The 25,147-nt window shown below is 43.3% G+C and overlaps 1 long non-coding RNA gene across 1 annotated transcript; it reads left to right on the forward strand.

The window, feature by feature from the left end:
* Positions 1-14,796: 14,796 nt before the first annotated feature.
* Positions 14,797-18,475, forward strand: LOC118225087. The gene is made up of 4 exons (XR_004764765.1): positions 14,797-15,154; positions 15,652-15,737; positions 16,476-16,542; positions 17,065-18,475. It is a non-coding gene; the product is annotated as an uncharacterized LOC118225087 (long non-coding RNA).
* The last annotated feature ends 6,672 nt before the right edge of the window (positions 18,476-25,147 follow it).

Consider the following 25,147-nt stretch of genomic DNA (forward strand, 5'->3'; position numbering starts at 1 on the left):
TAAAAAAACCGTAGAGGCGAATTCTCTGGGAAAGTAATATGGTCGGCAGTTTTGTCGCCAAGATGACTTATCCTCCTGACCTAGGAAACAAAGAAAAAACGAAATATTATGCAGTGGGCTGATCCCCTCGTATATATCCCAGCTGATCCCCCCATGTTACGGCATGCCGCATACCTATGGAGCTTTTCCTACAGAGATGATCACAGTCACGACAGACTCTCAGCCCTTAGAAACATTATGCACCTTCACCTTCAGAACTCATGTAAATGGATAGAATTCACAAACAACTTCACACGTTTAAACAAAAATAATAAACAATTGTAGCCCCCCTCCGCCCTCCAGCTTGTTTGCTAGTAGCCTACTGGTAGTGGACTTGCCCATGGGACCTTCGGACGAGTGAGAGGTAGGGGTTCAAATCCCACCTTGGACTCAAGCAAATTTCTTATTACTTGTTACGCTGGCTCACTTGCTAACTAATAATTGACTAAAAATATATATTTTTTTTACTATTGCTTTTTCCACTGTATGGTCTTTGTGGCGAAACTCACATTCACTTCAGATGGTAAGATTAAAAAACACAGGGCCAAGTTACTTTACAATTAGGAAATGACTAAATAATTAGGAAACACTGGGTACCACTGCTCTGGAATCCAGCATTTTTAATTTGTGTGAGGTAAGATAGCCAATGTTGTTTTCTGTAACTTGGCCCAATTTTGCCACTGCAACCTTGACCTGGATTAAACAGTTTAAAGAGAATGGATGGATGGATAGCCCAATTTTGATATCAGTACTTTTTATGGTTACTCATAGACAGTCCTTTGAACTTGGAATTTTTGTACGTTGAAAACATGTTATTGTTCCTCAAATAGTGCCAACTGTGGTTATAGTCTCCTTCTAAAATTAGTATTTGCAGTACTAATTAATATCAATTATTGTCACAGTTCCAGCTAGTGGCCGCTAGAGGCCGCTGCTTCCCTGTCATTGTGTGTCTAGTTTGCTCATTGTAGCGTTGGTTTCTCTATCGCTCTCACCTGTCTTGACGGCGCGTCTGCTCTGCACGTGTTCGCTAGTATTTAAGTTCCTCGTCTTGCGCCGTGTTTTTGTTTGGTTTCTACGTTTGTCTAAATGTCTGTCATGCCTCTTGTGGTCTCGCTAGTCTCTAGCGTGTATACCTGCAGGTCCTGTTTGCTGTTTTCTATAAATGTTCAAAGTAAAGTATTTCGGTGTATTCGCTCCTTGTGCCTCCTGCGAATCTTTCAGCTTGGTTCTGTAACTTGTCTCACGTGACGGTTATTACAGTACTCTCACTGCCCGGTCATTTATGATGATTCTTCGATTACCGGTACAGTTAGGTGACTGTCCTTTATTATTATTTTAATCGCATATCATCGACTCATACTACTTTCTTTTTGCTGTAATCATGTATCTCCATTGTCCGTATTCGCTCCTTTTGCTGCGTTCTATTACTCTGTTCGTTTGTTCAAATACCAGACACACCTTGTGCAAACAAACTGACGCATACATATTCACATACATTCACCGACGATTATGTCTTCAGTTGATCAACCTGCTAAATAACATACGTAACACAACCACACACACACACCCCACATTTTCTCTCTCTCTCTCGCTTACACGCACAAACTTAAACTGATTGTTATTCTCTATCTTTTAGCGTTTCCTTCTGAGTTAAATACATTTAAGGTTTTAGATCAATGAAATGTATAGCATAACTTTTATTGTCTCGTTTATCAGCACACTTAATAGAACCGTTTCTTGCTCTGCAATGAACTTTGCAATCATTCTCAATGTTTTAGCATTTAATCATGTCTTATAAATGACATCAGGTAACTTAATCAGCAACAATTTTATATATACTGCCATTGCTTTATTAAAAAAAGTCTTTTTTTTATATTTACATTTTACATTTTTTAACAACACTGTTAAATATTTCATGAGATTACTGACCCTGACCCTTGGATGTATCTTGGGGATTCAGGACACTCTCTAATGCAGTTTACATTCTCATGTGGAATCTCATTGTCTACAGACTTCTCAACTTCGGCAAGACTGGATGTATCCTTCTGCTCCATTGTGGATCTTGACAATTACAATTACTCCATTTGAGCAAGAGGTAGGTTGATAGCATTTGAAACTTCCAAACATGCAGTTTCTAGTACAGGTATGTTTCATAAAAAATTAACTATGCAAGTCTGTCATAATGCATATTAACATTTATTTCCCACAATTCATTTTTACTTGATTTTTGTTTGATTGCCAGTTTTCATTTCTTAATACCATGTTTTAATTCCACATTCCACAATGCCAGTCAATACCATGTCCGCTATCAGAGTAAAATGCAGTTAATTTGAGTTTAAAGAAAACAGATCTTTTAAAAAAATTTTATTTTTAATTTTTTAATTTTTTGTGAATAAAAGCAGTCCAGGCTTCTTGACCTGCCCCACATACAAAACGCTAAATCTGGCCCTAAATTCATCCAGCCATCCATTATCTATACCTGCTTATCCTGGGCAAGGTTTATCCATATACCCGCTTATCCTGGGCAAGGTTTATCCATATACCCGCTTATCCTGGGCAAGGTTTATCCATATACCCGCTTATCCTGGGCAAGGTTTATCCATATACCCGCTTATCCTGGGCAGGGTTTATCCATGTACCCGCTTATCCTGGGCAAGGTTTATCCATATACCCGCTTATCCTGGGCAAGGTTTATCCATATACCCGCTTATCCTGGGCAAGGTTTATCCATATACCCGCTTATCCTGGGCAGGGTTTATCCATATACCCGCTTATCCTGGGCAGGGTTTATCCATATACCCGCTTATCCTGGGCAGGGTTTATCCATATACCCGCTTATCCTGGGCAGGGTTTATCCATATACCCGCTTATCCTGGGCAAGGTTTATCCATATACCCGCTTATCCTGGGCAGGGTTTATCCATATACCCGCTTATCCTGGGCAAGGTTTATCCATATACCCGCTTATCCTGGGCAGGGTCCCGGGGTTTCTGTTTTGGCACAGGTTACTTTGGCCGTTCTTATTGTGGATCTAGCTTCATATTTAACTGCTTTGTGCTGTATTTCTACATGTCTCAACTTGTGGCAGCAGCATGTTTCATTTCTACTGTTAGACGTCACTCGCTTAATGCATATGCAAATATAATTACAGAAAGCTATGTATGACATTACTGAGTATGCATACGTCACATGAGTCCTTAAACACAATCCAGTCAGCACAGTCCCTTAGAGTTTCAATTGTGCCATTAATGAAGTTGATGAAAATGAAGATGCTCATTCTATGTTTGAATTCACATGAAACTCTACAAGGTTCAAAAATTAAGTGATAACATGACAGAAGATATTTTAAAAACGTGTTTATGAAATCAGGCCATTTGTTGATCATAGTTTCAACTGCTTTTTTTTTTTTTGTTGTCAGCAATCATATTGCCTTTGATGTCACACAACACCCTGCCCTCTGGGTTGGTATTTATTAGTCACACTTCCTTAAACAAGACAGAATCTTTATTTCCTTCAGTCAGAACAAATCTCATTTTGCGATGGAAGTAAACATGCTTTATTTTGTTTTTATTGGATATCTGGCCTTGTGCTATGCACAAACAGGTAAGAAAATGATTAGATGTGTGGAGTTCACCAAAATGGGCTCACCTTTCTTGCTCAAAAACAAATCTGTGAACAGGCACATTTGATGTGACTGAGGATAATTAAATCAGAAACACAAAGAGCTGCTCAGATTAAATTGTTGAATTTTAGTGTTAGTATTTAGTTTACCAGCTTAATGTAGATTAACATTTAGATGAAACTACTTTAATTTGACATGGCGTGGTAGGATACAATCATGTACTAAGATATGTATTATATGTAGAAAATTAATATTATTATTATTATGTTAGTAATCGTCTCGAGATTCAAGAGCACTTCTAAGTGACCCAGCAACATTTCTTTCAGTTGTGACTCACAGCGTGTCTCTCATTCATACTAATCCAGTGGCACAGAAAGACAACAGGGGTACCCAGGATGTGCGTGCATGTGCGTGTGCGTGTGCGTGTGTGTGTGTATCCACTTGTTTAATCTCTTCAATTTAAAGTATCATGATCATTTTTGTATATCAAACTCAGCTTCTCAGGTTTTCTAAATGTGAACCCAAAATCAGAATGGCCTTTGGGCTTGTTCAGGTCTAATATCTTGTTCTATTGCTCAAGAAAAAAGCATGAGCATTTTCCCAGATCTGCCTGGGAGGTGTTTCACAAAACAGGATTACTGCGTTAGCTGGATCACTGTGCTGAGTAAAACCTGGAACAGCTCTTTTTACTTCAATCCATGTTCCAGATTTAGGAGGGTTCCAGTTTTTACTCGATGCCAGCTAACTCAGTAATCCTGCTTTGTGAAATTACATTCCTGGTTTCTCTACGGAGTCAATCAGAACGCTGCTGTCAAAGGTGGAGGCGGGGTCTCAGTGGAGGGGGAGGAGCCTTCCTCTGAGCAGCGGCCTGTGCCTTGCAGGTTAAGTGCAGCTACCACATTCCCCTGTGCACCTGAACTTGAGCCTGGCCTAATACCTGCCGATGCATTATTTGAATAATAATAACAATAACAATCTTATTCAGAATACTAATATATAATAACTAATAATAAGTTAAGACACATAAAGTTAAGTCCTCTTAAATTAAAATGTCAGCTAACGTCAGTATCTGTCAGTAAATCTAAAAATGGTTTGAACTTGAAATGTTGAGTTTCAAATGGTGCTGAAATTCACATTTATCAGACAAAATTCAGCAAATTTTCTCTTGTGAATAATGCAGTCGTTCTTTGTATTTGTTCAGAATATAAACTTGAAACAACAAATGATTACGACGTAGATAGACTGAAACAAAACATTGAAAAGACAAAAAACATTTTGATCACATTAACGTATTCAAAAATATTTTAAAACTATAAAGAAAGGTTATTTCCAAGCAGTACAGTATAACTGTTTAGCTAAAAATACTGGTACATTCCGATATGATACCTTGGTAAAAAGTACTTTACAGTAAGGTCATTAAAATGTATGAGAATTTAACGTATTGTCTGTAAATGCTCTCCCACAACTACACTCCCTCAAACTACTATGTCTGCTCTGAATAACACAGCTGCACAAACTACAAATACAGCTACAACAATGGCTCTCACTACCACAACTGCTCCCACTACAACAACTGCTCCAACTACAACAGCTGCTCAAACTACAACAATTGCTCCCACTACCACAACTGCTCCAACTACCACAACTGCTCCAACTACAACAACTCCTCTTGCTACCACTACTGCTCCAACTACAACAACTCCTCTTGCTACCACTACTGCTCCAACTACAACAACTCCTCTTGCTACCACTACTGCTCCAACTACAACAACTCCTCTTCCTACTACTGCTCCAACTACAACTCCGCTAGCTACCACTACTTCTCCAACTACAACAACTCCTCTACCTACCACTACTGCTCCAACTACAACTCCTCTACCTACCACTACTGCTCCAACTACAACTCCTCTACCTACCACTACTGCTCCAACTACAGCAACTCCTCTACCTACCACTACTGCTCCAACTACAACAACTCTTCTACCTACCACTACTGCTCCAACTACAACAACTCCTCTTCCTACCACTACTGCGCCAACTACAACTCCACTAGCTACCACTACTGCTCCAACTACAACAACTCCTCTACCTACCACTACTGCTCCAACTACAACAACTCCTCTACCTACCACTACTGCTCCAACTACAACAACTCCTCTTCCTACCACTACTGCTCCAACTACAACAACTCCTCTACCTACCACTACTGCTCCAACTACAACAACTCCTCTTCCTACCACTACTGCTCCAACTACAACAACTCCTCTACCTACCACTACTACTCCAAATACAACAACTCCTCTACCTACCACTACTGCTCCAACTACAACAACTCCTCTTCCTACTACTACTGCTCCAACTACAACTCCTCTAGCTACCACTACTGCTCCAACTACAACAACTCCTCTACCTACCACTACTGCTCCAACTACAACAACTCCTCTACCTACCACTACTGCTCCAACTACAACAACTCCTCGTCCTACTACTACTGCTCCAACTACAACTCCTCTAGCTACCACTACTGCTCCAACTACAACAACTCCTCTACCTACCACTACTGCTCCAACTACAACAACTCCTCTACCTACCACTACTGCTCCAACTACAACAACTCCTCTTCCTACCACTACTGCTCCAACTACAACAACTCCTGTACCTACCACTACTGCTCCAACTACAACAACTCCTCTACCTACCACTACTGCTCCAACTACAATAACTCCTCTTCCTACCACTACTGCTCCAACTACAACAACTCCTCTACCTACCACTACTGCTCCAACTACAACAACTCCTCTACCTACCACTACTGCTCCAACTACAACAACTCCTCTACCTACCACTACTGCTCCAACTACAACAACTCCTCTACCTACCACTACTGCTCCAACTACAACAACTCCTCGTCCTACCACTACTGCTCCAACTACAACTCCTCTAGCTACCACTACTGCTCCAACTACAACAACTCCTCTACCTACCACTACTGCTCCAACTACAACAACTCCTCTACCTACCACTACTGCTCCAACTACAACAACTCCTCTTCCTACCACTACTGCTCCAACTACAACAACTCCTGTACCTACCACTACTGCTCCAACTACAACAACTCCTCTACCTACCACTACTGCTCCAACTACAATAACTCCTCTTCCTACCACTACTGCTCCATCTACAACAACTCCTCTACCTACCACTACTGCTCCAACTACAACAACTCCTCTACCTACCACTACTGCTCCAAATACAACAACTCCTTTACCTACCACTACTGCTCCAACTACAACAACTCCTCTACCTACCACTACTGCTCCAACTACAACAACTCCTCTACTTACCACTACTGCTCCAAATACAACAACTCCTCTACCTACCACTACTGCTCCAACTACAACTCCTCTACCTACCACTACTTCTCCAAATACAACAACTCCTCTACCTACCACTACTGCTCCAACTACAACTCCTCTAGCTACCACTACTGCTCCAACTACAACAACTCCTCTACTTTCTACTACTGCTCCAACTACAACAACTCCTCAACCTACCACTACTGCTCCAACTACAGCTCCTCTAGCTACCACTACTGCTCCAACTACAACAACTCCTCTTCCTACCACTACTGCTCCAACTACAACAACTCCTCTACCTACCACTACTGCTCCAAATACAACAACTCCTCTACCTACCACTACTGCTCCAACTACAACAACTCCTCTACCTACCACTACTGCTCCAACTACAACAACTCCTCTACCTACCACTACTGCTCCAACTACAACAACTCCTCTTCCTACCACTACTGCTCCAACTACAACTCCTCTAGGTACCACTACTGCTCCAACTACAACAACTCCTCTACCTACCACTACTGCTCCAAATACAACAACTCCTCTACCTACCACTACTGCTCCAACTACAACAACTCCTCTTCCTACCACTACTGCTCCAACTACAACTCCTCTAGCTACCACTACTGCTCCAACTACAACAACTCCTCTACCTACCACTACTGCTCCAAATACAACAACTCCTCTACCTATCACTACTGCTCCAACTACAACTCCTCTAGCTACCACTACTGCTCCAACTACAACAACTCCTCTACCTACCTCTACTGCTCCAACTACAACAACTCCTCTTCCTACCACTACTGCTCCAACTACAACTCCTCTAGCTATCACTACTGCTCCAACTACAACAACTCCTCTACCTACCACTACTGCTCCAAATACAACAACTCCTCTACCTACCACTACTGCCCCAACTTCAACAACTTTTCTACCTACCACTACTGCTCCAACTATAACAACTCATTTACCTATAACTACTCCTCCAACTACAACTCCTCTAGCTACCACATCTGCTCCAACTACAACAGAAGCACCAACAACCACTGCTACTCTAACTACAACAGAAGCTCCTACTACCACTTCTGCTCGAACTACAACAGAAGCACCAACTACCACATCTGCTCCAACTACAACAGAAGCACGAACTTCCACTGCTGCTCCAACTACAACAGAAGCATCAACTTCCACATCTGCTCCAACTACAACAAAAGCTCCAACTACCACTGCTGCTCCAACTACAACAACTTCTCCAACTACCACATCTGCTCCAACTACAACAACTTCTCCAACTACCACATCTGTTCCAACAACAACAGAAGCTCCAACTACCACTGCTGCTCCAACTACAACAGAAGCACCATCTTCCACTGCTGGTCCAACTACAACAGGAGCAACAACTACCACTGCTGCTCCAACTACAACAGAAGCACCAACTACCACATCTGCTCCAACTACAACAGAAGCACCAACTACCACATCGTCTCCAACTACAACAACTTCTCCAACTACCACTGCTCCTCCAACTACAACAGAAGCATCAACTTCCACATCTGCTCCAACTACAATAGTCGCTCCAACTACCACTGCTCCTCCAACTACAACAGAAGCATCAACTTCCACATCTGCTCCAACTACAATAGTCGCTCCAACTACCACATCAGTTCCCACGACAACTGCTGCTCCAACTACTACAGAAGCACCAACTACCACATCTGTTCCAACTACAACAGAAGCTCCAACTACCACTGCTGCTCCAACTACAACAGAAGCACCAACAACTTCTCCAACTACCACTGCTGCTCCAACTTCAACAGAAGCACCAACTACCACATCTGCTACAACTACAACAGAAGCTCCAACTACCACTGCTGCTCCAACTACAACAGAAGCACCATCTTCCCCTGCTGGTCCAACTACAACAGGAGCACCAACTACCACTGCTGCTCCAACTACAACAGAAGCACCAACTACCACATCTGCTCCAACTACAACAGAAGCTCTAACTACCACATCTGCTCCAACTACTACAGAAGCACCAACTACCACATCTGTTCCAACTACAACAGAAGCTCCAACTACCACTGCTGCTCCAACTACAACAGAAGCACCAACTACCACATCTGCTCCAACTACAACAACTTCTCCAACTACCACATCTGCTCCAACTACAACAACTTCTCCAACTACCACATCTGTTCCAACTACAACAGAAGCTCCAACTACCACTGCTGCTCCAACTACAACAGAAGCACCATCTTCCACTGCTGGTCCAACTACAACAGGAGCACCAACTACCACTGCTGCTCCAACTACAACAGAAGCACCAACTACCACATCTGCTCCAACTACAACAGAAGCACCAACTACCACTGCTGCTCCAACTACAACAGAAGCACTAACTTCCACATCTGCTCCAACTACAACAGAAGCTCCAACTACCACTGCTGCTCCAACTACATCAGAAGCAACTACTACCACTGCTGCTCCCACTACGACAGAAGCATCAACTACCACATCTGCTCCAACTACAACAACTTCTCCAGGTACCACATCAGTTCCCACTACAACAGAAGCACCAACCTCCACATCTGCTCCAACTACAACAGAAGCACGAATGACCACTGCTGCTCTAACTACAACAGAAGCTCCAACTACCACTGCTCCTCCAACTACAACAGAAGCACCAACTACCACTGCTGCTCCAACTACAACAGAAGCTCCAACTTCCACTGCTGCTCCAACTACAACAGAAGCACCAACTACCACATCTGCTCCAACTACAACAGAAGCACCATCTACCACATCGTCTCCAACTACAACAACTTCTCCAACTACCACTGCTCCTCCAACTACAACAGAAGCATCAACTTCCACATCTGCTCCAACTACAATAGTCGCTCCAACTACCACATCAGTTCCCACGACAACTGCTGCTCCAACTACAACAGAAGCACCAACTACCACATCTGTTCCAACTACAACAGAAGCTCCAACTACCACTGCTGCTCCAACTACAACAGAAGCACCAACAACTTCTCCAACTACCACTGCTGCTCCAACTTCAACAGAAGCACCAACTACCACATCTGCTACAACTACAACAGAAGCTCCAACTACCACTGCTGCTCCAACTACAACAGAAGCACCATCTTCCACTGCTGGTCCAACTACAACAGGAGCACCAACTACCACTGCTGCTCCAACTACAACAGAAGCACCAACTACCACATCTGCTCCAACTACAACAGAAGCTCTAACTACCACTGCTGCTCCAACTACAACAGAAGCACCAACAACTTCTCCAACTACCACTGCTGCTCCAACTTCAACAGAAGCACCAACTACCACATCTGCTACAACTACAACAGAAGCTCCAACTTCCACTGCTGCTCCAACTACAACAGAACCACCAACTACCACATCTGCTCCAACTAAAACAGACGCTCCAACTACCACATCAGTTCCCACGACAACTGCTGCTCCAACTACTACAGAAGCACCAACTACCACATCTGTTCCAACTACAACAGAAGCTCCAACTACCACTGCTGCTCCAACTACAACAGAAGCACCAACAACTTCTCCAACTACCACTGCTGCTCCAACTTCAACAAAAGCACCAACTACCACATCTGCTACAACTACAACAGAAGCTCCAACTTCCACTGCTGCTCCAACTACAACAGAAGCACCAACTACCACATCTGCTCCAACTACAACAGAAGCACCAACTACCACATCGTCTCCAACTACAACAACTTCTCCAACTACCACTGCTCCTCCAACTACAACAGAAGCACCAACAACTTCTCCAACTACCACTGCTGCTCCAACTTCAACAGAAGCACCAACTACCACATCTGCTACAACTACAACAGAAGCTCCAACTTCCACTGCTGGTCCAACTACAACAGGAGCACCAACTACCACTGCTGCTCCAACTACAACAGAAGCACCAACTACCACATCTGCTCCAACTACAACAGAAGCTCTAACTACCACTGCTGCTCCAACTACAACAGAAGCACCAACAACTTCTCCAACTACCACTGCTGCTCCAACTTCAACAGAAGCACCAACTACCACATCTGCTACAACTACAACAGAAGCTCCAACTTCCACTGCTGCTCCAACTACAACAGAAGCACCAACTACCACATCTGCTCCAACTAAAACAGACGCTCCAACTACCACATCAGTTCCCACGACAACTGCTGCTCCAACTACTACAGAAGCACCAACTACCACATCTGTTCCAACTACAACAGAAGCTCCAACTACCACTGCTGCTCCAACTACAACAGAAGCACCAACAACTTCTCCAACTACCACTGCTGCTCCAACTTCAACAGAAGCACCAACTACCACATCTGCTCCAACTACAACAGAAAGACCAACTACCACATCTGCTCCAACTACAACAGAAGCTCTAACTACCACTGCTGCTCCAACTACAACAGAAGCACCAACAACTTCTCCAACTACCACTGCTGCTCCAACTTCAACAGAAGCACCAACTACCACATCTGCTACAACTACAACAGAAGCTCCAACTTCCACTGCTGCTCCAACTACAACAGAAGCACCAACAACTTCTCCAACTACCACTGCTGCTCCAACTTCAACAGAAGCACCAACTACCACATCTGTTCCAACTACAACAGAAGCTCCAACTACCACTGCTGCTCCAACTACAACAGAAGCACCAACAACTTCTCCAACTACCACTGCTGCTCCAACTTCAACAGAAGCACCAACTACCACATCTGCTACAACTACAACAGAAGCACCAACTACCACATCTGCTCCAACTACAACAGAAGCTCTAACTACCACTGCTGCTCCAACTACAACAGAAGCACCAACAACTTCTCCAACTACCAATGCTGCTCCAACTTCAACAGAAGCACCAACTACCACATCTGCTACAACTACAACAGAAGCTCCAACTTCCACTGCTGCTCCAACTACAACAGAAGCACCAACTACCACATCTGCTCCAACTAAAACAGACGCTCCAACTACCACATCAGTTCCCACGACAACTGCTGCTCCAACTACTACAGAAGCACCAACTACCACATCTGTTCCAACTACAACAGAAGCTCCAACTACCACTGCTGCTCCAACTACAACAGAAGCACCAACAACTTCTCCAACTACCACTGCTGCTCCAACTTCAACAGAAGCACCAACTACCACATCTGCTACAACTACAACAGAAGCTCCAACTTCCACTGCTGCTCCAACTACAACAGAAGCACCAACTACCACATCTGCTCCAACTACATCAGAAGCAACTACTACCACTGCTGCTCCAACTACTACAGAAGCACCAACTACCACATCTGTTCCAACTACAACAGAAGCTCCAACTACCACTGCTGCTCCAACTACAACAGAAGCACCAACAACTTCTCCAACTACCACTGCTGCTCCAACTTCAACAGAAGCACCAACTACCACATCTGCTACAACTACAACAGAAGCACCAACTACCACATCTGCTCCAACTACAACAGAAGCTCTAACTACCACTGCTGCTCCAACTACAACAGAAGCACCAACAACTTCTCCAACTACCACTGCTGCTCCAACTTCAACAGAAGCACCAACTACCACATCTGCTACAACTACAACAGAAGCTCCAACTTCCACTGCTGCTCCAACTACAACAGAAGCACCAACAACTTCTCCAACTACCACTGCTGCTCCAACTTCAACAGAAGCACCAAATACCACATCTGTTCCAACTACAACAGAAGCTCCAACTACCACTGCTGCTCCAACTACAACAGAAGCACCAACAACTTCTCCAACTACCACTGCTGCTCCAACTTCAACAGAAGCACCAACTACCACATCTGCTACAACTACAACAGAAGCACCAACTACCACATCTGCTCCAACTACAACAGAAGCTCTAACTACCACTGCTGCTCCAACTACAACAGAAGCACCAACAACTTCTCCAACTACCACTGCTGCTCCAACTTCAACAGAAGCACCAACTACCACATCTGCTACAACTACAACAGAAGCTCCAACTTCCACTGCTGCTCCAACTACAACAGAAGCACCAACTACCACATCTGCTCCAACTAAAACAGACGCTCCAACTACCACATCAGTTCCCACGACAACTGCTGCTCCAACTACTACAGAAGCACCAACTACCACATCTGTTCCAACTACAACAGAAGCTCCAACTACCACTGCTGCTCCAACTACAACAGAAGCACCAACAACTTCTCCAACTACCACTGCTGCTCCAACTTCAACAGAAGCACCAACTACCACATCTGCTACAACTACAACAGAAGCTCCAACTTCCACTGCTGCTCCAACTACAACAGAAGCACCAACTACCACATCTGCTCCAACTACAACAGAAGCACCAACTACCACATCGTCTCCAACTACAACAACTTCTCCAACTACCACTGCTCCTCCAACTACAACAGAAGCACCAACAACTTCTCCAACTACCACTGCTGCTCCAACTTCAACAGAAGCACCAACTACCACATCTGCTACAACTACAACAGAAGCTCCAACTTCCACTGCTGGTCCAACTACAACAGGAGCACCAACTACCACTGCTGCTCCAACTACAACAGAAGCACCAACTACCACATCTGCTCCAACTACAACAGAAGCTCTAACTACCACTGCTGCTCCAACTACAACAGAAGCACCAACAACTTCTCCAACTACCAATGCTGCTCCAACTTCAACAGAAGCACCAACTACCACATCTGCTACAACTACAACAGAAGCTCTAACTACCACTGCTGCTCCAACTACAACAGAAGCACCAACAACTTCTCCAACTACCACTGCTGCTCCAACTTCAACAGAAGCACCAACTACCACATCTGCTACAACTACAACAGAAGCTCCAACTACCACTGCTGCTCCAACTTCAACAGAAGCACCAACTACCACATCTGCTCCAACTAAAACAGACGCTCCAACTACCACATCAGTTCCCACGACAACTGCTGCTCCAACTACTACAGAAGCACCAACTACCACATCTGTTCCAACTACAACAGAAGCTCCAACTACCACTGCTGCTCCAACTACAACAGAAGCACCAACAACTTCTCCAACTACCACTGCTGCTCCAACTTCAACAGAAGCACCAACTACCACATCTGCTACAACTACAACAGAAGCTCCAACTTCCACTGCTGCTCCAACTACAACAGAAGCACCAACTACCACATCTGCTCCAACTACAACAGAAGCACCAACTACCACATCGTCTCCAACTACAACAACTTCTCCAACTACCACTGCTCCTCCAACTACAACAGAAGCATCAACTTCCACATCTGCTCCAACTACAATAGTCGCTCCAACTACCAAACCTGCTCCAACTGCATCAGAAGCTCCAATTATCACATTTGTTCCAACTACAACAGAAGCACCAACTACCATATCTGCTCTTACTTCCCCTGCTGCTCCAACTACAACAGAAGCACCAACTACCACATTTGCTCCAACTACATCAGAAGCAGCAACTACCACATCTGCTCTTACTTCCACTGCTGCTCCAACTACATCAGAAGCAACATCTACAATAGCTGCTCCCACTACCACTGCTGCTCCAACTACAACAGAAGCACCAATTACAACAACTAGTCACACTACAACAGACGCTCCAACTACCTCATCTGTTCCCACTACCACACTTGCTCCCACGACCACATCTGTTCCCACTACAACTGAAGCTCCAACTTCCACAGAAGCTCCCACAACTATAGCCAGTACACCTGCACCAGCAACCCCATTTGCAACAAGTTCTCTGACAACAACAGGGCTTCCTACAACAACTGATCCTCCTACAACCACCCTTCCAATGACCTTTACAACAATTATTCCGTCTACATCAACCCTTCCTGCCACCACAGCTACAACTACTACTACCCCTGAACATACAACAGCCATTCTTACTATAACTCATCCTCCAACTACAACAACTCTTCTGTCTAAAACAGACCTTCCTACAACAACTCGTACACCTACAACTATCCGTAATGCTACAACGCCAGGCCCCATTACACCCACCTTTCCACAGTCAACTACAGTAAGCTCTCCAACTGAAGAAACCACTACAGCTACATCAAGTATGTTTTTCTCTCATTGTTGTGTAGATATGTGCTATAAGAATTTTGCTATTGGAAATTCTCAATCTATTATCACTTCTGAAACTCATTTATTTTTTAGAATGATTGTTCTCAGATTTGAATTTTGAATTGCTTGATTTCAGATTACTTTTAGATCAGATGATTCATAGATGAATTAAATGTAAAGCACAGCTTTTCTTTCCTCGTCTAGCAATGCAATTATTAGCTTTTGTTCCACAATGCAGTTCCATAATTTTTCCACATTTAAAAAGTTTGTCATATTTCATCAATGAAATCAGTTAACTTAAGAATCAGCAACAATTATATATTTGCATAAATTGTTCAAGAAATCAGTACAGTCTTACATTGTGAGCTAGTACAAAAATAAATAAATACTGTATTTCAGTAGATTACTTATCTTTGGATGCATGTTTGGGATTCAAGACACTCTGTAACGCAGTTTACAATTCTCATGTAAAATCTCTCACTGTATACAGACCTGACAACATCAGCAAGACTGGAAATTACCGTTGATTCCACGGTTGATCTTGACAGCGTTACAATTATTCCATTTGTGCAAGAGGTGGGTTGACAGCATTTGAAACTTTTCTGTCAGTGGCATGCAGGGTTGTTGGTTGTGAAGCCAGGTCAGTAAGATGGTGTGACGTTTCACACCATTATTATTATTATTGTTATTATTATTGTTATTATTCATTTCATTTATTGTGCTTTTCTCACACTCAAAGCACTGTACAGTGAGGAAGGGAAAACTCGCCTCAACCACCACCAATGTGTAGCACCCACCTGGGTGATGGCCGGCAGCCATTTTGCACCAGAATGCTCACCACACATCAGTGGAGAGGGAGAGAATGATTATTAGCCACTTAAGTCAGGGGATGATTAGGTGACAAGGTTGAGAGCGCCAGGTTGGAAATTTAGCCAGGACACCGGGAAACCCTCTACTCCTTGTGATGAGTTTCATGGGGGCTTTAATGACCACAGTGAGTCTGGATGAGTCGGTTTAACGTCTGATCCGAAACACTACAGTGCAGTGTCCCCATCACTGCACTGGAGCATTGGGGATTATTTGACCAGAGGGAATATATTTCCCCTACTAGCCCACCAACACCAACACCATCACGATGTATTATATGTATTATAAGCTTTTTACATTATACACACACACACACACACACACACATGTATATTTTACAGATTGGAGGGAAAGGGTTAAAATGCATAATACGGGCTTTTCCACGGATTTTACTCCATACATTATGCACTTACATACTTCATGCCAGCACTTTTCTCTTTTTTTCAGGTGCAAAATCTGCTGAAATATTTGAACGCAAACATTAAGATTACAGTGAAATCCATCAGGAAAAAATGTGAGTAACCTATGCCAAACCAAAACCACAGTGAATGACCAGTACCAGAACTGTTCAGCAACCTTCTCAATTGGGGGAAGGTGCACACAATGCTGACAAGATAATTAACGTTTCAAGTCAATGTTGAAAGTGCAAGTGTATCACTTTATATCCGTAAGAATTTGGGTACTGACACAATTTTTGTTGTTTTGGCTCTGTACTACAGTAAAATGGATTTAAAATGAAACAGTGGTGCTAAATTGGAGGAACTATATATAGAAAAGGGTTGTAATTCATACACTGTTCCCCCGATACGGATGTAAATACCCTCAGAAGACATCCGACGGTCTGCACTGTGACCTCATATTTATTATTTTATTTCAAATTCAATGTGCTGGAGTACAGAGCCACAGCAATAATAAATTGTGTCACTGTCCAAATACTTATGGACTGCGCTGTATATTTATGGCTTACTTTGCAATTCATTCAATCATTAATTGACTGAAATCTGTGCTAATGCTGGATTTTTCTCTCATTTTAAAGAACAACCCCACTAACTACAAAAACCACTCCAACTATAACAACCCCTCCCGCTACAACATCTGCTCCTACTCCAGCAACCACTGCAACTACAACAAATCCTCTCATAAGAACATCCACTCCAACCAACAACAACAAACCCTGGAACAACAAGGCTTGCTCCAACTACAACAGCTGATTCAAATACAACCGCCACTCCAAATACTACAACAGCTGCTCATAATGAAACTGCTCCAGTAAAAGGACAGCTTCTACAACAACAACCACCGTTGCTGTGTTGTCGTAGGTTTTTTTTGCAGATCAACTTTCAAGATTATAATCACTCATAACAGCAAACGGCATTTCCATTGAATTTGTCGACAGCTATAAATGCTTAGGAATCTGGTTGGACAAAAAACTAAATTTTAAACATCACATTGAATGTCTAGCTAAGAAGCTGAAATTCACACTCAGCTTTGTGTACAGGTTGAAGTCTTGTTTCTTGATGTCTTCAAGGAAACCTTTAGTTGCCGAGCTTTTCCTGCCACAGCTTGACTATGGTGATACTGTTTACAGATTTGCCTGTCCCTCTACTTTGGCTAAGCTCGACCCCCTGTATCATTCAGCCTTGAGATACATTACAAATTCTAATTATAGGACCCATCACTGTGTCTTGTACAACCTAGTTGACTGGCCATCCCTTGCAATGCGTAGGATGCATCACTGGTATATGTTTATCTATAAAGCTATCCTTTGTAAACTGCCCAGGTACATAAACTCCAAGTTTTTATTCCTGCAAGGTAGTCCCAACCTAAGATCTCAAAAGTGGTTGCATTGTATGGTACCTGCTGTCCAAACTGAGGCGGGCAAGATGAGCTTGCTCTATCAAGGCTCATGGGCCTGCAACGAGCTGCAGGCTAAACTCAAACTTGATTATCTCATCTCGTTACCAGAAGATTGATAATTGTTATTTTGTCTGTGACTTGTTCTTGTTTTAAACTCTGAACTTATTTAACACTGTTTTAGTTTATGTATTTTATCATGTTGGTTGTTTTATTCTGTGTGCTACTGTTGTCATTGTTGTTGTTTTGTATGCTGTTTTATTCTGCTTTGGCCCTGTCTTGGCTAGGTCTCACTTGTAAAAGTGGTTTTAATCTCAATGTGGCTTCTTAGTCAAATGAAGGTTTACTATATAACTCTGTTACCTTTTGGGTGAACTTATGTGAATGTATATATGTATATCTATAAATATAAAGCTGGGATAGACCTGTATGTTGTTTTAATACATTTAACACAAATTAAGGATATTTAAAAACCATGGACTTTACAGCATCCATCATTTAATGTAAAATTGAAATATGTTTTGTCCCGAATTCCTAATTTTTCTGCTGTGTAGGTGCCTGGTTCTGTCATAGAATAAATTACAGAAAAAGAATGCCTTAGCTGTGTGAGCTGTTATGAGGCCATTGGATGATCGCACTTTTTTTGGCAGTAATCATATTGCCTTTGATGTCACACAACACCCCACCCCCTGGGGGGTAATTATGCACACTTCCTTAAACAAGACAGAATCTTGTTATTTCCCTTGGTCGGAACAAATCTCATTTTGCGCTGGAAGTAAACATGCTTTATTTTGTTTTTATTGGATATCTGGCCTTGTGCTATGCACAAACAGGTAAGAAAATGATTAAATGCGTGGAGTTCACCAAAATGGGCTCACCTGTCTTGCACAAAAACAAATCTGTGAACAGGCACATTTGATGTGACTGAGGATAATTAAATCAGAAACACAAAGAGCTGCTCAGATTAAATTGTTGAATTTTAGTGTTAGAATTTAGTTTACCTGCTTAATGTAGATTAACATTTAGGTGAAACTACTTTAATTGGACATGGCGTGGTAGGATACAATAATGTACTAAAATATGTATTATATGTAGAAAATGAATATTCTTATTATTATGTTAGTAATCGTCTCGAGATTCAAGAGCACTTCTAACTGACCCAGCAACATTTCTTTCAGTTGTGACTCACAGTGTGTGTCTCATTCATACTAATCCAGTGGCACAGAAAGACAACAGGAGTGTGTGTGTGCATGTGTGTGTGTGTGTCTCTTTAGTCATGTCCACTTGTTCAATCTCTTCAATTTTAAGTATCATAATTATTTTTGGATATCAAACCAGGCTTCTCGAATTTTCTAAATGTGAACTCAGAATCACTCATTAACTTGGCTACTTGACAATTGTCAGAGTTGAGTCAATGTCCATTCAACTCAAATTTGTAAGTTATCTGGTAAATTTAAAAAACTACGGATTACAATTGTGACATTGCAGAAATAATGCCCACAAGTGTGTGTGTGCGTTTTTGTAAAGTGATTAACTGTGGGTTCATTTTTTAGCCTAGAGAATGGCCCTTGGGGCAGGAATGTCGTTAAAATATATGAGAATTTAAAGTATTGCTGTAAATGCTCTCCCACTTCTACAGTCCATCAAACTACTATGACTACTCTGAATAACACAGTTGCACCAATTATGGAGACTACACAAGTGGCTCGAACGACCACAACTAATTCAACTACAAAACTCGCTCAAAGTGCAACAGCTGCTCCAACTACCACATCTGCTCAGACTACAACAACTGCTCCAACTACTACATCTGCCCCAACAACCACATCTGCTCCAATTACAACAACTGCTCCAACAACCACATCTGCTCCAACTACAACAGAAAGACCAACTACCACAGCTACTCTATTTACAACAACTGCTCCAACTACCACGTCTGCTCCAACTACAACAACTTATCCAACTACCACTGCTGCTCCAACTACAACAGGAAGACGAACTACCACAACTGCTCTATTTACAACAACTGCTCCAACTACCATGTCTGCTCCAACTACAACAACGTCTCCAACTACCACTGCTGCTCCAACTACAACAGAAAGACGAACTACCACAGCTGCTCCAAAGACAACAACTTCTCCAACTACCACTGCTGCTCCAACTACTACTGAAAGACCAACTACCACAGCTGCTCCAACTACAACAACCTCTCCAACTACCACTAATGCTCCAACTACAACAGAAAGACCAACTACCACAGCTGCTCTAACTACAACAGCATCTCCAACTACCATTGCTGCTCCAACTACAACAGAAAGACCAATGACCACATCTGCTCCAACTACAACAACTGCTCCAACTACCACATCTAATCCAACTACAACAACTTCTCCTACTACCACTGCTGCTCCAACTACACCAGAAAGACCAACTACCTCATCTACTCCAACTACAACAGAAAGACCAACTACCGCAGCTGCTCCAACTACATCAAGTTCTCCAACTACCACTGCTGCTCCAACTACAACAGAAAGACCAACTACCACATCTGCTCCGACTACAACAGAAAGACCAACTACCACATCTGCTCCAACTACAACAGAAAGACCAACTACCACAACTGCTCCAACTACTACAGCTACTCCAACTACCACATCTACTCCATCTACAACAGCTTCTCCAACTACCACATCTGCTCAGACTACAACAACTGCTCCAACTACTACATCTGCCCCAACAACCACATCTGCTCCAATTACAACAACTGCTCCAACAACCACATCTGCTCCAACTACAACAGAAAGACCAACTACCACAGCTACTCTATTTACAACAACTGCTCCAACTACCACGTCTGCTCCAACTACAACAACTTCTCCAACTACCACTGCTGCTCCAACTACAACAGAAAGACCAACTACCACAACTGCTCCAACTACTACAGCTACTCCAACTACCACATCTACTCCATCTACAACAGCTTCTCCAACTACCACATCTGTTCCCACTACGACAACTGCGTCCACTACCACATCGTCTCCAACTACAACAACTTCTCCAACTACTACATCTGCTCCAACTACAACAGAAAGACCAACTACCACATCTGCTCCAACTACAACAGAAGGACTAACTACCACATCTGCTCCAACTACAACAGAAAGCCCAACTACCACAACTGCTCTAACTACAACAACTTCTCCAACTACCACATCTGCTCCAACTACATCAAGTTCTCCAACTACCACTGCTGCTCCAACTACAACAGAAAGACTAACTACCACATCTGCTCCAACTACAACAGAAGCACCAACTACCACATCTGCTCCAACTACAACTAATCCAACTACCACATCTGCTCCAACTACAACTCCTCCAACTACCACATCTGCTCCAACTACTACAGCTGCTCCAACTACAACAAGTGATCCTACGACCACATCTGCTCCAGCTACAACAGAAAGACAAACTACCACATCTGCTCCAACTACAACAGAAAGACCAACTACCACATCTGCTCCTACTACAACAGAAATACCAACTATCACAACTACTCCAACTACTACAGCTACTCCAACTACCACATCTACTCCATCTACAACAGCTTCTCCAACTACCACATCTGTCCCCACTACGACAACTGCGTCCACTACCACATCGTCTCCAACTACAACAACTTCTCCAACAACTACATCTGCTGCAACTACAACTTCTCCTACTACCACTGCTGCTCCAACTACACCAGAAAGACCAACTACCACATCTGCTCCAACTACAACAGAAAAACCAACTACCACAGCTGCTCCAACTACATCAAGTTCTCCAACTACCACTGCTGCTCCAACTACAACAGCAAGACCAACTACCACAACTGCTCCAACTACTACAGCTACTCCAACTACCACACCTACTCCATCAACAACAGCTTCTCCAACTACCACATCTGTTCCCACTACGACAACTGCGTCCACAACCACATCATCTCCAACTACAACAAATTATCCAACTACTACATCTGCTCCAACTACAACAGAAAGACTAACTACCACAACTACTCCAACTACTCCAACTACTACAGCTACTCCAACTACCACATCTACTCCATCTACAACAGCTTCTCCAACTACCACATCTGTTCCCACTACGCCAACTGCGTCCACTACCACATCGTCTCCAACTACAACAACTTCTCCAACTACTACATCTGCACCAGCTACAACAGAAAGACCAACTAGCACATCTACTCCAACTACAAAAGAACGACTAACTACCACATCGGCTCCAACTACAACAGAAAGACCAACTACCACAGCAGCTCTAACTACAACAACTTCTCCAACTACCACATCTGCTGCAACTACAACAACTTCTCCTACTACCACTGCTGCTCCAACTACGCCAGCAAGACCAACTACCACAGCTGCTCCAAAGACAAACACTTCTCCAACTACCACTGCTGCTCCAACTACTACTGAAAGACCAACTACCACAGCTGCTCCAACTACAACAACCTCTCCAACTACCACTAATGCTCCAACTACAACAGAAAGACCAACTACCACAGCTGCTCTAACTACAACAGCATCTCCAACTACCATTGCTGCTCCAACTACAACAGAAAGACCAATGACCACATCTGCTCCAACTACAACAGAAAGACCAACTACCGCAGCTGCTCCAACTACATCAAGTTCTCCAACTACCACTGCTGCTCCAACTACAACAGAAAGACCAACTACCACATCTGCTTCGACTACAACAGAAAGACCAACTACCACATCTGCTCCAACTACAACAGAAAGACCAACTACCACAACTGCTCCAACTACTACAGCTACTCCAACTACCACATCTACTCCATCTACAACAGCTTCTCCAACTACCACATCTGCTCAGACTACAACAACTGCTCCAACTACTACATCTGCCCCAACAACCACATCTGCTCCAATTACAACTGCTCCAACAACCACATCTGCTCCAACTACAACAGAAAGACCAACTACCACAGCTACTCTATTTACAACAACTGCTCCAACTACCACGTCTGCTCCAACTACAACAACTTCTCCAACTACCACTGCTGCTCCAACTACAACAGAAAGACCAACTACCACAACTGCTCCAACTACTACAGCTACTCCAACTACCACATCTACTCCATCTACAACAGCTTCTCCAACTACCACATCTGTTCCCACTACGACAACTGCGTCCACTACCACATCGTCTCCAACTACAACAACTTCTCCAACTACTACATCTGCTCCAACTACAACAGAAAGACCAACTACCACATCTGCTCCAACTACAACAGAAGGACTAACTACCACATCTGCTCCAACTACAACAGAAAGCCCAACTACCACAACTGCTCTAACTACAACAACTTCTCCAACTACCACATCTGCTCCAACTACATCAAGTTCTCCAACTACCACTGCTGCTCCAACTACAACAGAAAGACTAACTACCACATCTGCTCCAACTACAACAGAAACACCAACTACCACATCTGCTCCAACTACAACTAATCCAACTACCACATCTGCTCCAACTACAACTCCTCCAACTACCACATCTGCTCCAACTACTACAGCTGCTCCAACTACAACAAGTGATCCTACGACCACATCTGCTCCAGCTACAACAGAAAGACAAACTACCACATCTGCTCCAACCACAACAGAAAGACCAACTACCACATCTGCTCCTACTACAACAGAAATACCAACTATCACAACTACTCCAACTACTACAGCTACTCCAACTACCACATCTACTCCATCTACAACAGCTTCTCCAACTACCACATCTGTCCCCACTACGACAACTGCCTCCACTACCACATCGTCTCCAACTACAACAACTTCTCCAACAACTACATCTGCTGCAACTACAACTTCTCCTACTACCACTGCTGCTCCAACTACACCAGAAAGACCAACTACCACATCTGCTCCAACTACAACAGAAAAACCAACTACCACAGCTGCTCCAACTACATCAAGTTCTCCAACTACCACTGCTGCTCCAACTACAACAGCAAGACCAACTACCACAACTGCTCCAACTACTACAGCTACTCCAACTACCACACCTACTCCATCAACAACAGCTTCTCCAACTACCACATCTGTTCCCACTACGACAACTGCGTCCACAACCACATCGTCTCCAACTACAACAAATTATCCAACTACTACATCTGCTCCAACTACAACAGAAAGACTAACTACCACAACTACTCCAACTACTCCAACTACTACAGCTACTCCAACTACCACATCTACTCCATCTACAACAGCTTCTCCAACTACCACATCTGTTCCCACTACGCCAACTGCGTCCACTACCACATCGTCTCCAACTACAACAACTTCTCCAACTACTACATCTGCACCAGCTACAACAGAAAGACCAACTAGCACATCTACTCCAACTACAAAAGAACGACTAACTACCACATCGGCTCCAACTACAACAGAAAGACCAACTACCACAGCAGCTCTAACTACAACAACTTCTCCAACTACCACATCTGCTGCAACTACAACAACTTCTCCTACTACCACTGCTGCTCCAACTACGCCAGCAAGACCAACTACCACATCTGCTCCAACTACAACAGAAAAACCAACTACCACAGCTGCTCCATCTACAACAAAAAGCCCAACTACCACAACTGCTCTAACTACAACAACTTCTCCAACTACCACATCTGCTCCAACTACAACTAATCCAACTACCACATCTGCTCAAACTACAGGAACTGCTCCAACTACCACAACTGCTCTAACTACAACAACTTCTCCAACTACCACATCTGCTCCAACAACAACAACTTCTCCTACTACCACTGCTGCTCCAACTACACCAGAAAGACCAACTACCACATCTGCCCCAACTACACCAGAAAGACCAACTACCACATCTGCTCCAAGTACAACAGAAATACAAAATACCACAGCTGCTCCAACTACATCAAGTTCTCCAACTACCACTGCTGCTTCAACTACAACAGAAAGACCAACTACCCCATCTCCTCCAACTACAACAAAAAGACCAATTGCCACATCTGCTCCAACTACAACTAATCCAACTACAACATCTGCTCCAACTACTACAGGGGCTGCAACTACCATAGCTGCTCCAACTACAACACGTGATCCCACTACCACATCTGCTCCCGCTACAACAGCTTCTCCAACTACCACATCTGATCCCACTACGACAACTGGGTCCACTACCTCATCGTCTCCAAC

This window comes from Anguilla anguilla, chromosome 4 (assembly GCF_013347855.1).
Source record: "Anguilla anguilla isolate fAngAng1 chromosome 4, fAngAng1.pri, whole genome shotgun sequence".
Taxonomy (NCBI): Eukaryota; Metazoa; Chordata; class Actinopteri; order Anguilliformes; family Anguillidae; genus Anguilla; species Anguilla anguilla.